The 9866-nt window shown below is 39.8% G+C and overlaps 1 protein-coding gene across 5 annotated transcripts in view; it reads left to right on the forward strand.

The window, feature by feature from the left end:
* Nucleotides 1–305: 305 nt before the first annotated feature.
* nrxn2b (neurexin 2b) overlaps nt 306–9866 on the forward strand; it is a 967206-nt gene continuing 957645 nt past the window's right edge. For 4 of the 5 annotated variants that reach the window (XM_017422076.3, XM_037976382.1, XM_037976381.1 and 1 more), the window contains exon 1: nt 307–515. The gene's annotated coding sequence lies outside the window, so the exon portion shown is untranslated. Of the gene's footprint in view, nt 516–9866 lie in introns of all 5 variants that reach the window. The other variant, XM_037976383.1, reaches the window with a different exon arrangement.

Raw genomic sequence — 9866 nt, forward strand, 5'->3', positions numbered from 1 at the left:
GAGACTAAATGTGTACAATATGCACTAGTTCTGAGGCAGGGCAGGGAGGTGTTAGGATCAGTCCGGGGTGAAGAAGGCTCCTCCAGCNGCGGGCTCCTCCTCCGCGCGCCGCCGCTGATGCTGATGCTGATGCTGATGTGACTCCCACTCCAGTGGACGCAGGTGGAGGTGCGTCAAGGGACCCACGAGTCACCAAGCCGTACGGGGCGGCTGGACCTTCACAATAAAAGCCCACGTCTCCCGTCTTTTCAAGGGAGGTTTTAGTCTGAAAAGAAAACGAGGAGTCCGGAGTGCCGTTTCCTGCCTTCCGGCTGGCTTGACGGCGGGGGATGCAGGTGGAGCGACTCGGGCAGGACCGCTCACATCTGTCTTGAAGGAGAAAAGGAGGGGGAAGAGGAAAGCCTCATCGCTCTGGATAAAACAACAAACATCTATCGAAGCTACTTCCAGTATTTTTTTTTCTCTCACGGATATTATTCTTGTTTGGAGAATAACGGGATTACCAGAAAATACAAGTAAGGACTTTTCCTCCCTTCTTCTTGTTGTTCTTCTTTTTGACTGAACGCTTTAGTGTTTATTTATTTTTTTCTTTTCTTTTTCTGGCGGATTTGTTGCTGTTCCTGTCCGCAAAAGGGTTCTGCACGTGATGACAGGTGCAGAATCTACTTAAAAGCCCCGGCTTTGTTTGGTTCTGCTGTGGAGGCGCAAAAAAATGATGGGTCAGTCTTTGGAGGAGGTTTGATCTGCTTGTTGGTTGCCTCTTGCTCTTGGAGTGGACACGCTGAGTTCTGTGTGTGTAGACATGAGTGATCAGGAGCCACGCGTGAAGCTGAGTGGGAATAATAATAATAATAATAATAATAATAATAATAATAATAATAATAATAATAATAATAATAATAATAATAATAAACAATAAGAAGAAGAATCAGTCAGTCAGCGCTCGGTCCAGTCGACTTGTGCGGATTATGCTCACAGGTTCCGACTCTCAGCAGGAGGATTCGGGTTCATTTAGGAGCTCTGAACATGTCTGGATGTGGTTCTGGTGATACCTTTTTTACCATTTACTTACGCATATAACATTTTTTCCCATTACAAAATGACCTTATATCACAAAAATGCTTTAAATGAACTCTCTTTGTGCTTAGTTCCGGATTTTCTTCACTTGAGACATGAATACTTTACTCAGTATTATCATTACTGTTAGTATCATTATTATTTATATTAATTATCGTGAAGTTCTGTTTTCTATGCTATAATAAAATCTTTATGGTGTGCCAAATCAGGCCACCGGAGGGTAGAGTTTCTTTAGCGGCTGCATTTTTTTTTCTTTTTCTTTCTGCTGGAGAGAGGAGCTGAGTAAAAACAGCCTCGCGGTTGTTCCTGAAGTCTGCAGTAAATAATGTAGATGAGTTGGGAGACGCACGCTCAGATCAGTGCGTGGAAATGCGGGGTTCTGTGCGGAGCCCCGAGTGGATGCGACGGCTGCGCCACCGCGTCGCCAACATTACGCCCACTGGGGTGCGTAACCGTGCCTCTGCACGCCAACCCCCCCACCCCCCACCATCCTCTCCGAAAGCAGCGGGGGACTAACAAGAACAACACATGAGATGGATGAAAAGTCCGCAGGTTTGAGGGGAGGTTCGGTCAGTTGGAGGACCGATGTGTGAACTGAGAGGCTCTGTGCAGAGGACACATGATGTATATGTGTGTGTGTGTGTGTGTGCGCGCGCGCCGGAGGGGATGCTGACCGTTCTCACGAGAAATATAAAATAGTAGACCCTGTTCAGAATGATTGCTCAAAGTCAGATCAGCTCTTAGGGTTGGGCAAAAAGAATTTTATGACCTTGTCCAAAATATCAAAACGTCCTTTGAAGTGTTCAGTGATCACAGCAAAGCTCTGACTGACTCAGCTGAGAGTCATCACAGGAAGAACTTACAGGAATTGGGATGGGGCTATTCTGTTCCTCCTAATGCAAATGATGTCCTGTTTCTGGAGCTCAGCATTGGAGAAGTGTCTCCATTCCTGGTTAGTTTCAATGGCCCAGAATGTGCATACTGAGAACAGGCTACATTGCTGATGGTTCATAAAGTTGGGGTGCAGGAACCCGACTGCCGGTGGAGAAACACCAAATGGTCTGAAGAAGATTTACAGCAGTGGTGCCCAAACTTTTTTGACAAGTGGGCCAAAACTGTCAAGTTGAAAATACTTTCAGGCCACAAAAATCAGAATCTTTGATACAAAAAAAAAGTAAAAATAATTTTTTAGTGATTTTTTATTTTTTTCATTTTTAAATTCTCAACAACAAAGTAAACACTATGCATGTAACAGTACGCGTACCCTTACTGTAACAGTTCAGGGGACTTTTTGGGTGGGTACAATGAACTGAGGATGAATACGTCAGTCACAGAGGATCAGAGCGGCACACGTCTTCATTAAGTAGATCTTGCTAACAGCCCCCGCAGAAAAGAAGTAGAGAAAGATACTATCTAAACATTCCACACCAAACCAAGCGTGGTTGAATACCACTCCGAAGCTTGAAGACCTGTCTGTTTAATTCAAATCAGTTGTGTGAAAAAGAAGCTCTGTGGAGCCACAGATCACAGACAGCTACATGAGGGGGATGAGAGGTGCAGGTATGGAAGGCAGTTCTATCATTTAAGTGACACTTTGAAAACTACTGTGGCAAGCCAAGTATACTTGTTCAATATCCCTGACATCAAGCCTTATTTTCTCTGTCATAGAAAAATTCAAAATGATGGAATATACTTATTATGATTATTGTTATACCAATGCAGGAGCATTGAAGGCCCCTTATTAGTGTTTGCCAGTTATCTAGTATCATGAATGACTTTTTATATAGTTACTTATATACTTATATAGTTTATGCATCAAAACATACACATTGTTGTTTTCTTTTACCTAGTGTGTCTCTCACTGCTTTGAGACTTGTGGTTTTCTCTTCCATCCCCTAAAAGTGCAGAGTTCAAAAAATCAAACTCTCATTGACTCCCATTGTATTTTGGGCTCAGAATTCTCTCAGCAAAACTGGAAGTGAAAGGTCTAAAAACATAAAACTTGCCATTTGTGATGACCCGACGTTTCCTTTACCTACTGTTCAGGATCGTTTTCAGTAAAACATAATTTTTGGACAGTGATTGTTTGATTGAGGTTTATTTCATGCTCTGTGTTTCTGTCTGCTTTTCCAATTAAGAGTGCTGTCAGGGAGTGAGAGACATAGGTGTGTGGTTACCATGGTGACCCCAATAAGCCACTAGCCACAGCTTTTTATTTTGATATTGGTTTTCTCTACACTTCTTAGACAGTTTTTACATCAAAATGTTAATAATTTGTCAGCTTAGACTTTTACCAAAAAAAAAAAAAGAAAAATCCCAAATTACGTTTGGGATTTATATAAGAAAAGTTGTATGTTGGAAATGTATTTGCAGTAGCAAATGGTTGGGACCATTTAGCATTTTTCTTTTCAGAAATTGTCTGGTTTTTGAATTTAGAATGTTTGTCAATAAAAGTTCCAGCATCCACTGAGTGTGGACTCCATCTTTGATACTGACTTTTCATTACATATACAAACTTAGCAGATACCTTCAGCAGAAAATGAGCACTCTCAGTATACACTGTAGCTGCACTGCTCTGAGGAGCTTTCAGTGCACTTGACAAAAGGTGGTTCACATTGCCTTTGTGGGTTGAGATGAATTATAATAATTGCAAATTTTAGTGCAATTTGAATACATTGATATTCAGTGGGCGCAAAAAGTGGATTTGAGGTCCTGTCCTTCTCTTTGTTGTTGCTCATCTCTCTGACATGAGGCTTCCAACAACTTCCCTGAATGTAAATCTGCAGCTTTTTCAACTCAAATGTCACCATTCGGGGTGGACTCAACAGTCAGCTTGGCATTTGTGTGCAACTGAAAATAACCTTTGATTTGATGATATCACGCATTGTGATGTGTCCACATTACATATAGGAAGGTACGGACATGGATTTTATTATTTAAATGTATTTATGTCATCCACATGTCAGCCAAAACAGTGGCTCTCAAAGCAGCAGCGTTTCGACTGACTCCGCATTAAGGAGCTGGGAACATTTGCAGTTCTTTGATTGTTTAGTGTTCCTTCCTTCTATGATCATCACATGTTGAGAAATGATGGAGTTGTAGTTGTTTTGGTGAAACTTGAAAAAAAGTTATGTGCAATATCGCAAGATGTCATGCTCAGAGTATGTGTTGCTAATTACTCTCAGCTACTCCCACATCACATTTTAACCCAATGTCTGAAAATCTGACTGAGTTACAGCCATAACTGCGCTTGCTAAGGTTGCTCAGCTGAGGCAGTCAAAAGTAAATCAAATGTATTTGTAGATCCAATAATTACTCTCTGAGAGTTTTATTAAAATCTGTCCAGTGGTTTGTGAGATATTTACCAGACAAACAGGCTTGACTCCAACAGGTAATGCTAAAGTTTTAGGCAAAAAATCTTGCCCAATAAATAGCACTTTGAGTTTGTGTTGAAAACGGTCTCCAGCTACTGCCACGTCAAGGTTTAGCACAATATTTGTACTATTGACTAAATCATGCTCAGTTTTGTGTTTTCTAAGGTCAGTTGTCTTTGGTGGCCATCTTGAGTTGGGTTTACTTTGAAAGTTAAACAGTTGTAGATATACGTCCAATAACTACTTATGCAAGTTTCAATAAGTTCCTCTAGTGGTTCATAAGAGACACAGTCAAAAACATTATCTGCCTTCATGTTTGGAGGTGGGTGATTTTTTTTAAAAGTAAAACATAAACATTTTGTTTCTTAATCTCCTATTTGTTTTGTGATTTGAGTTCATTTAAGATAGCATCAACCTAGGCTAGCCATTAGCTCATCAATCGTGTCTGAATTAAAGACTATTTTTCCAAACTGAGGCCTTTTAAAGAGCTATCTACAACAAGTAGGATATTGATTGTTCATAACACTTCCAGAGAACCCCACTTTAAATGATCTCTTTTATGACTTTAACAGGTGGAAATTAAGTAGTGGTATAAAGTAAATAAACATTTCACCATCTTTAAAAAGAAAAAGGATGTGAAATATTGAATGAAAAATTTTCCTTTTCTCATAAGTCATCTCTGCTCTTCAAAATCACCCACCACCAGTAGGTAAAGGTGAACAATAATGTTGCTGCTTGTGTGTGTGTGCGTGTTTGCCTGTCTGTTTGCAAAATATCTCACTTACTCCTGTACACATTTTAATTAAACTTTCAGCAAATAATCTTCAAAATGGCTATAACTCAAACAATTTTACAGCTATCGTGCTAAAATTTGGTGTGCCAGCAGCCGAGCATCATCTCCAACACATTCTCAGAGGACTACTCATTGCACGAGACCTTTGGTGAAAACTTTAGCCTTAACTGTTGGGGTCAAACCTGTTTGTCTGTTAGAAAAACATCTCATGAACTACATAATGGATTTGGAAACAATATACATCTATAGCTGATTAACTTAAGTCAATACAAAAATAGTTATAACTCAGCCAGTTTTACAGATACAGAGCTCAGATTTGGTGTGGTGGTAGCTGAGAGTCATTCACAACACACACACTGAGCATGACGATGCTGCGTGAGTTCTGACATGATATTTTCGAGGTCCTCATTTTTACTAGTTGAAGAGAGTCTGAGTAGAATTTCCAAAAAGAACTACCTATGATGAAAACACAAACTTAGGCACCTTTTTTTGTCTCACTGATTGGGCAAAATGATTTTTGAGAGAAAGAGAGAAAAGAAAACACAGAGAAAGGAAGAAAAGAGGAAACTATTGATCCTGTGTGCCCCCCACTCCCCTCAGTAGGATATCGGAGTCTACACTGAGACTAATATTAGTCAGTCTGGCAGGACATTTATTATTGAGCTCGTCAAAGTTATTGCATCTCGTACTGTGCCATCAGAAGCAGAGAAAAAGGTACAAAACCGTCGAGTGAGTGGAGTTCAAAGCTCCATGTGCTTTTTAACAACTCGCCTTTGGTGTTTCTAATTGAGACCGAGCCATGAGACTTATAAAAAAAAAAAATTCCTGGATCTGTGCCACGAACGCTACTGTATTCCACAAAGATTGAGTCATGAATTAATTCAGCTGAGCCTGCGAGTGTGTTTGAATCGTAGATGAGGGATTCTTTTTCTTCCCTCAAACTGTTGAATCTAATGTAATCCCAACCCACTTTTATCATATCAGAGTAAAAAAAATAAATAAAAAATTGCAGGCACTGTTGATAAATTAATGAAGATGTTCATTGTAGCTTGATATGAAATATTTACATTAGTGTATTTCTTGGCTTTTAACAGGTTTAAGCAATATTCTTGCCAACGAGGTTCCATTGAGAGGGCAGGTATTGATCAGATAAATCAGAGCAGGCTTCTCGTCTTATACCTGGCTTCATCTCAAGTGTCAGCTCCCCTACGTGTCACCCAGTCTAGACCCGAGAAAGCTTTTGACCTGAGAGTGTTTCGGCACCAGCTAATGCTTCAGGTGTGGGATGTGTTTAGCACCTGCCGGGGAGCCTATTAACCTGAATTACTCCGGCTCCAAGAAAGCTGCTGTTTCTCAGGTTTAAAAATATCACACCTTCCTCCCCATTAGGAAGGGCAAGTTTGTGGCAAAATCAGCCGCTATGACCTCACTGCTGATGATGACGATTCATTATGTTTACCCAAACAGCCTCATCAGTAAATAAAGATGGCTTTTTGCACCACGGAGCCTGTTGAACTAAGTTGTTTTGAATTTTATGTGGCTTGACATTATGTCTCAAAGCAGGAGTTCAGATTTTTTAAAGTGGGGGTCTGTGGAAAGGTTATGAACAGTTAATATTTTACCTATTGTAGACAGCACTTTTCACAGCCTCAGCTGGAAGAAAGGAAGTTTAAAAGGCCAAACCCATAGGCAGAGTTTGATCTGTAGGGGGGCAAAGGGGCAGAAAATTTCCAGTAATTATTTTAAAACTTTCCATGGAAAGTAAAGCTAGGGATTTGTGGAAATATTCCAAATTGGAAACCTCTCAATTAATCTGCAACACTTCTAAATCTTCGAGGCTAAAGATCATGACTAATTTAGAGCGTTTTTTTTCCTTTCTCCTTTCTGATGTTTTTACTTGAACATTTTATACAGAAACATACTTGAATGTTGGGAAATAATCACAGAAAGTAAGTGTATGGGTAACAATAACAATAATGTGTTATTTGGAATTTAAAAGCCTGTTTATTCAGATGTTATTCAGCTGTTTAAATTCTGCATTACCTTACCATACATCAAATACATTTAGCCAATAATATAATCAAAGCTGACTTCACTTTATGTTATCCATAAGCCCAAATGTCTTGTGCTCTGGGCTCAAAATGCATGGCGTATGAGCTCAATAGTCCAGGTTTCTAGAAATCCTCTGTGCAAATAGTGGAAGAATGCACTGAGGTCAATATCAAATGAAAAATTAAATCCAGAAAGCTGTGTGCCTGTCTGTTTTATTTTACACAGTTAACACTGGAGGTTGGGGGGTTGGGTAGGAGTTCAGGAATTGGAGACAATGCCTTCCCCACGAAGATTTATGCTCAGGAACTGGTTATTTGCAAGTGCAACTGGCAGCAGCAGCTAGCTGTATCATTTTCTTTGTGTCCTGGCAATATGTCTGGCAGGAACTTCATAAAAAATCAACCAGAATAAACAATTAATGTCAATTAATGCCGAATAAGGTTTACATAGTAGTTGCTTAGAAGATCGAAGACGTTATAAGACGAAAAGCTCCACTTTGAGAGTGGGTTCCCTTAAACAACGGTTCAATAAATTGGTCTAAAGTGGATTTTGGTGACTTAAAATAACAATTTCCTAACAGTTTATGCAAACCTTTACATTGCTGTCAGTTTTGCATTACAGTTATTTTGACAGAAATATTATGACTTTCTGGCCAGGCTGCACCAAAAGTGGTACAGCTAACTGCTGCTGCCACTATTTGCACCTACAAATAACCAGAAAACTACATAAGATAAACCTGGAATGTGAAAATAACGGTGGCATAAAAAAATCACAGCATAGCTTTCAAATGAATGGATAAAACATTTTTGAGATTGGAGTTGTTTTAGGACGGGACTAGACAGAATTAAACTCTATTTCCCCAAACTGAGGTTTTTCAAAGAGCTATCTTCAGCAGGGAAGATGTTAAATGTTCATAACATTTCAACAGAACCCCACTTCAAAAGGTATGAATTATTGCTTTACCAATGATACTGTCCATTTTTCAGTTGTTTATATAGAATTTGAGACTTTTTTTATTTTTCTTTTTTATGTCCTTTGGTGAATCTCAGTGGAACAACTTGGCTGTCATAGATTAATATATTTTTTGAAAGAGCCCCAATTTCACCAGTTGATGTCAGATAATTCCTCACATGTAGCTCCCCTCTGAAATGTGGCCATTATGAGACTTCTTCCTTTTTGCTACCGTCTGAAATTAGGTCTGGATTGTCCCCTATGAGTGGGATGAATGAAGCGAGCAACAGGGGGCACTCAGGGGGCTGATGGAGGTCATGATACTGAGACACTGTCTGCTGCCGACACCGCAGCACTTTCCCACACCGGGTGACAGAGAGAGAGGTGATTATTCCACAAGCCACAATCACTGCAGGGAGGCAGGGGGAGGCACAATGGCTCCAGCGCAGGAGAAGGTATGGTGGGATGCGGTGGTCAGTGGCTCGCTTTTGGTTTGTGTAGCCAGCGTAGCTTCATCAGGCTTCTCCCGATATCAATATGATGGCATTGTGTTTGCAGACCGGGCAGCGTGCAGGAGGCAGCCGACCGTTTTCCCAACGGGATTCTCACATAGAGCCAAGGACGCAGGCTGAGCAGGAAGGGTCAAACAATTACCCAGCACCACTCGCTCCGACGTAACGAGCCAATAACAGAGAAGCGCCAGTCAGTGATGATTGCTGACATCATTTTGTGATTCAAATGACTACCAAGAAAAAAATATTGAAAATGGAAAAAAATTAAAGGCCTAGCATTCATTGGAGGATTCCATATTACTTTTATGCAAGAGTTTTAAACTAAGGTCATCGAATGTTGAGAGTTATAGTCAGTTTAGGTAAACCTTATAAATAAGGTTATGCAGGATCTCACGCGATATTGTGAGATCTCGCATGATCTGTTCACACTACATGTTGTTAATAACTGTCAGCTACTATCACTCCAAATTTCAGTGCAATATTTGTAAAATCTACTGAGCTATAGCTATTTTTGTTTAGGCTAATGTTGACTAGCTGTCGTGTCCATCGTGAATTGGGTTGACTCCAAAAGTTAATCATGTGTCGAAGCACATCCAATAAATAATGTCTTGGAGTTTCATTGAAATCCATTCAATGATTCATGAAACATTTTGCTAACAGACAAACAGGGTTAACTCTAACAGTAAATTTTATGCTTTTAAGCAAACATACCACTCAGTATGTTGCTTTTGAGGTATATTTTGGAGACGATACTCAGCTACTACCACACCAAATTTTAGCTTTAGTTTTCAAAGGTCAGTTGGCTGTGGCAGCCATCTTGAATCCGGTTGACTCCAAAGATTGTTTGGTTATAGATGTACACCAAGTTATCATTTTCTGAGAGTTTCATTAAAACCTGTTTTGTTGTTGATGAGATAATTTGCTGACAGATACAGTTGACGCCAATATTTATTAGCATACTTTTAAAAACAGATATCATGTGATCAGTTAGTCTTGAAGTACAAGTTGAGCTCAATATTTGTAAAATTAACTGAGTAATAGCCTTTTTTGTATTTTCTAAAATGGCTTGCTGACACCATTTTGTGACTCAAAAGACAACCAGCAACC

Source organism: Kryptolebias marmoratus, linkage group LG7 (assembly GCF_001649575.2).
Source record: "Kryptolebias marmoratus isolate JLee-2015 linkage group LG7, ASM164957v2, whole genome shotgun sequence".
NCBI lineage: Eukaryota > Metazoa > Chordata > Actinopteri > Cyprinodontiformes > Rivulidae > Kryptolebias > Kryptolebias marmoratus.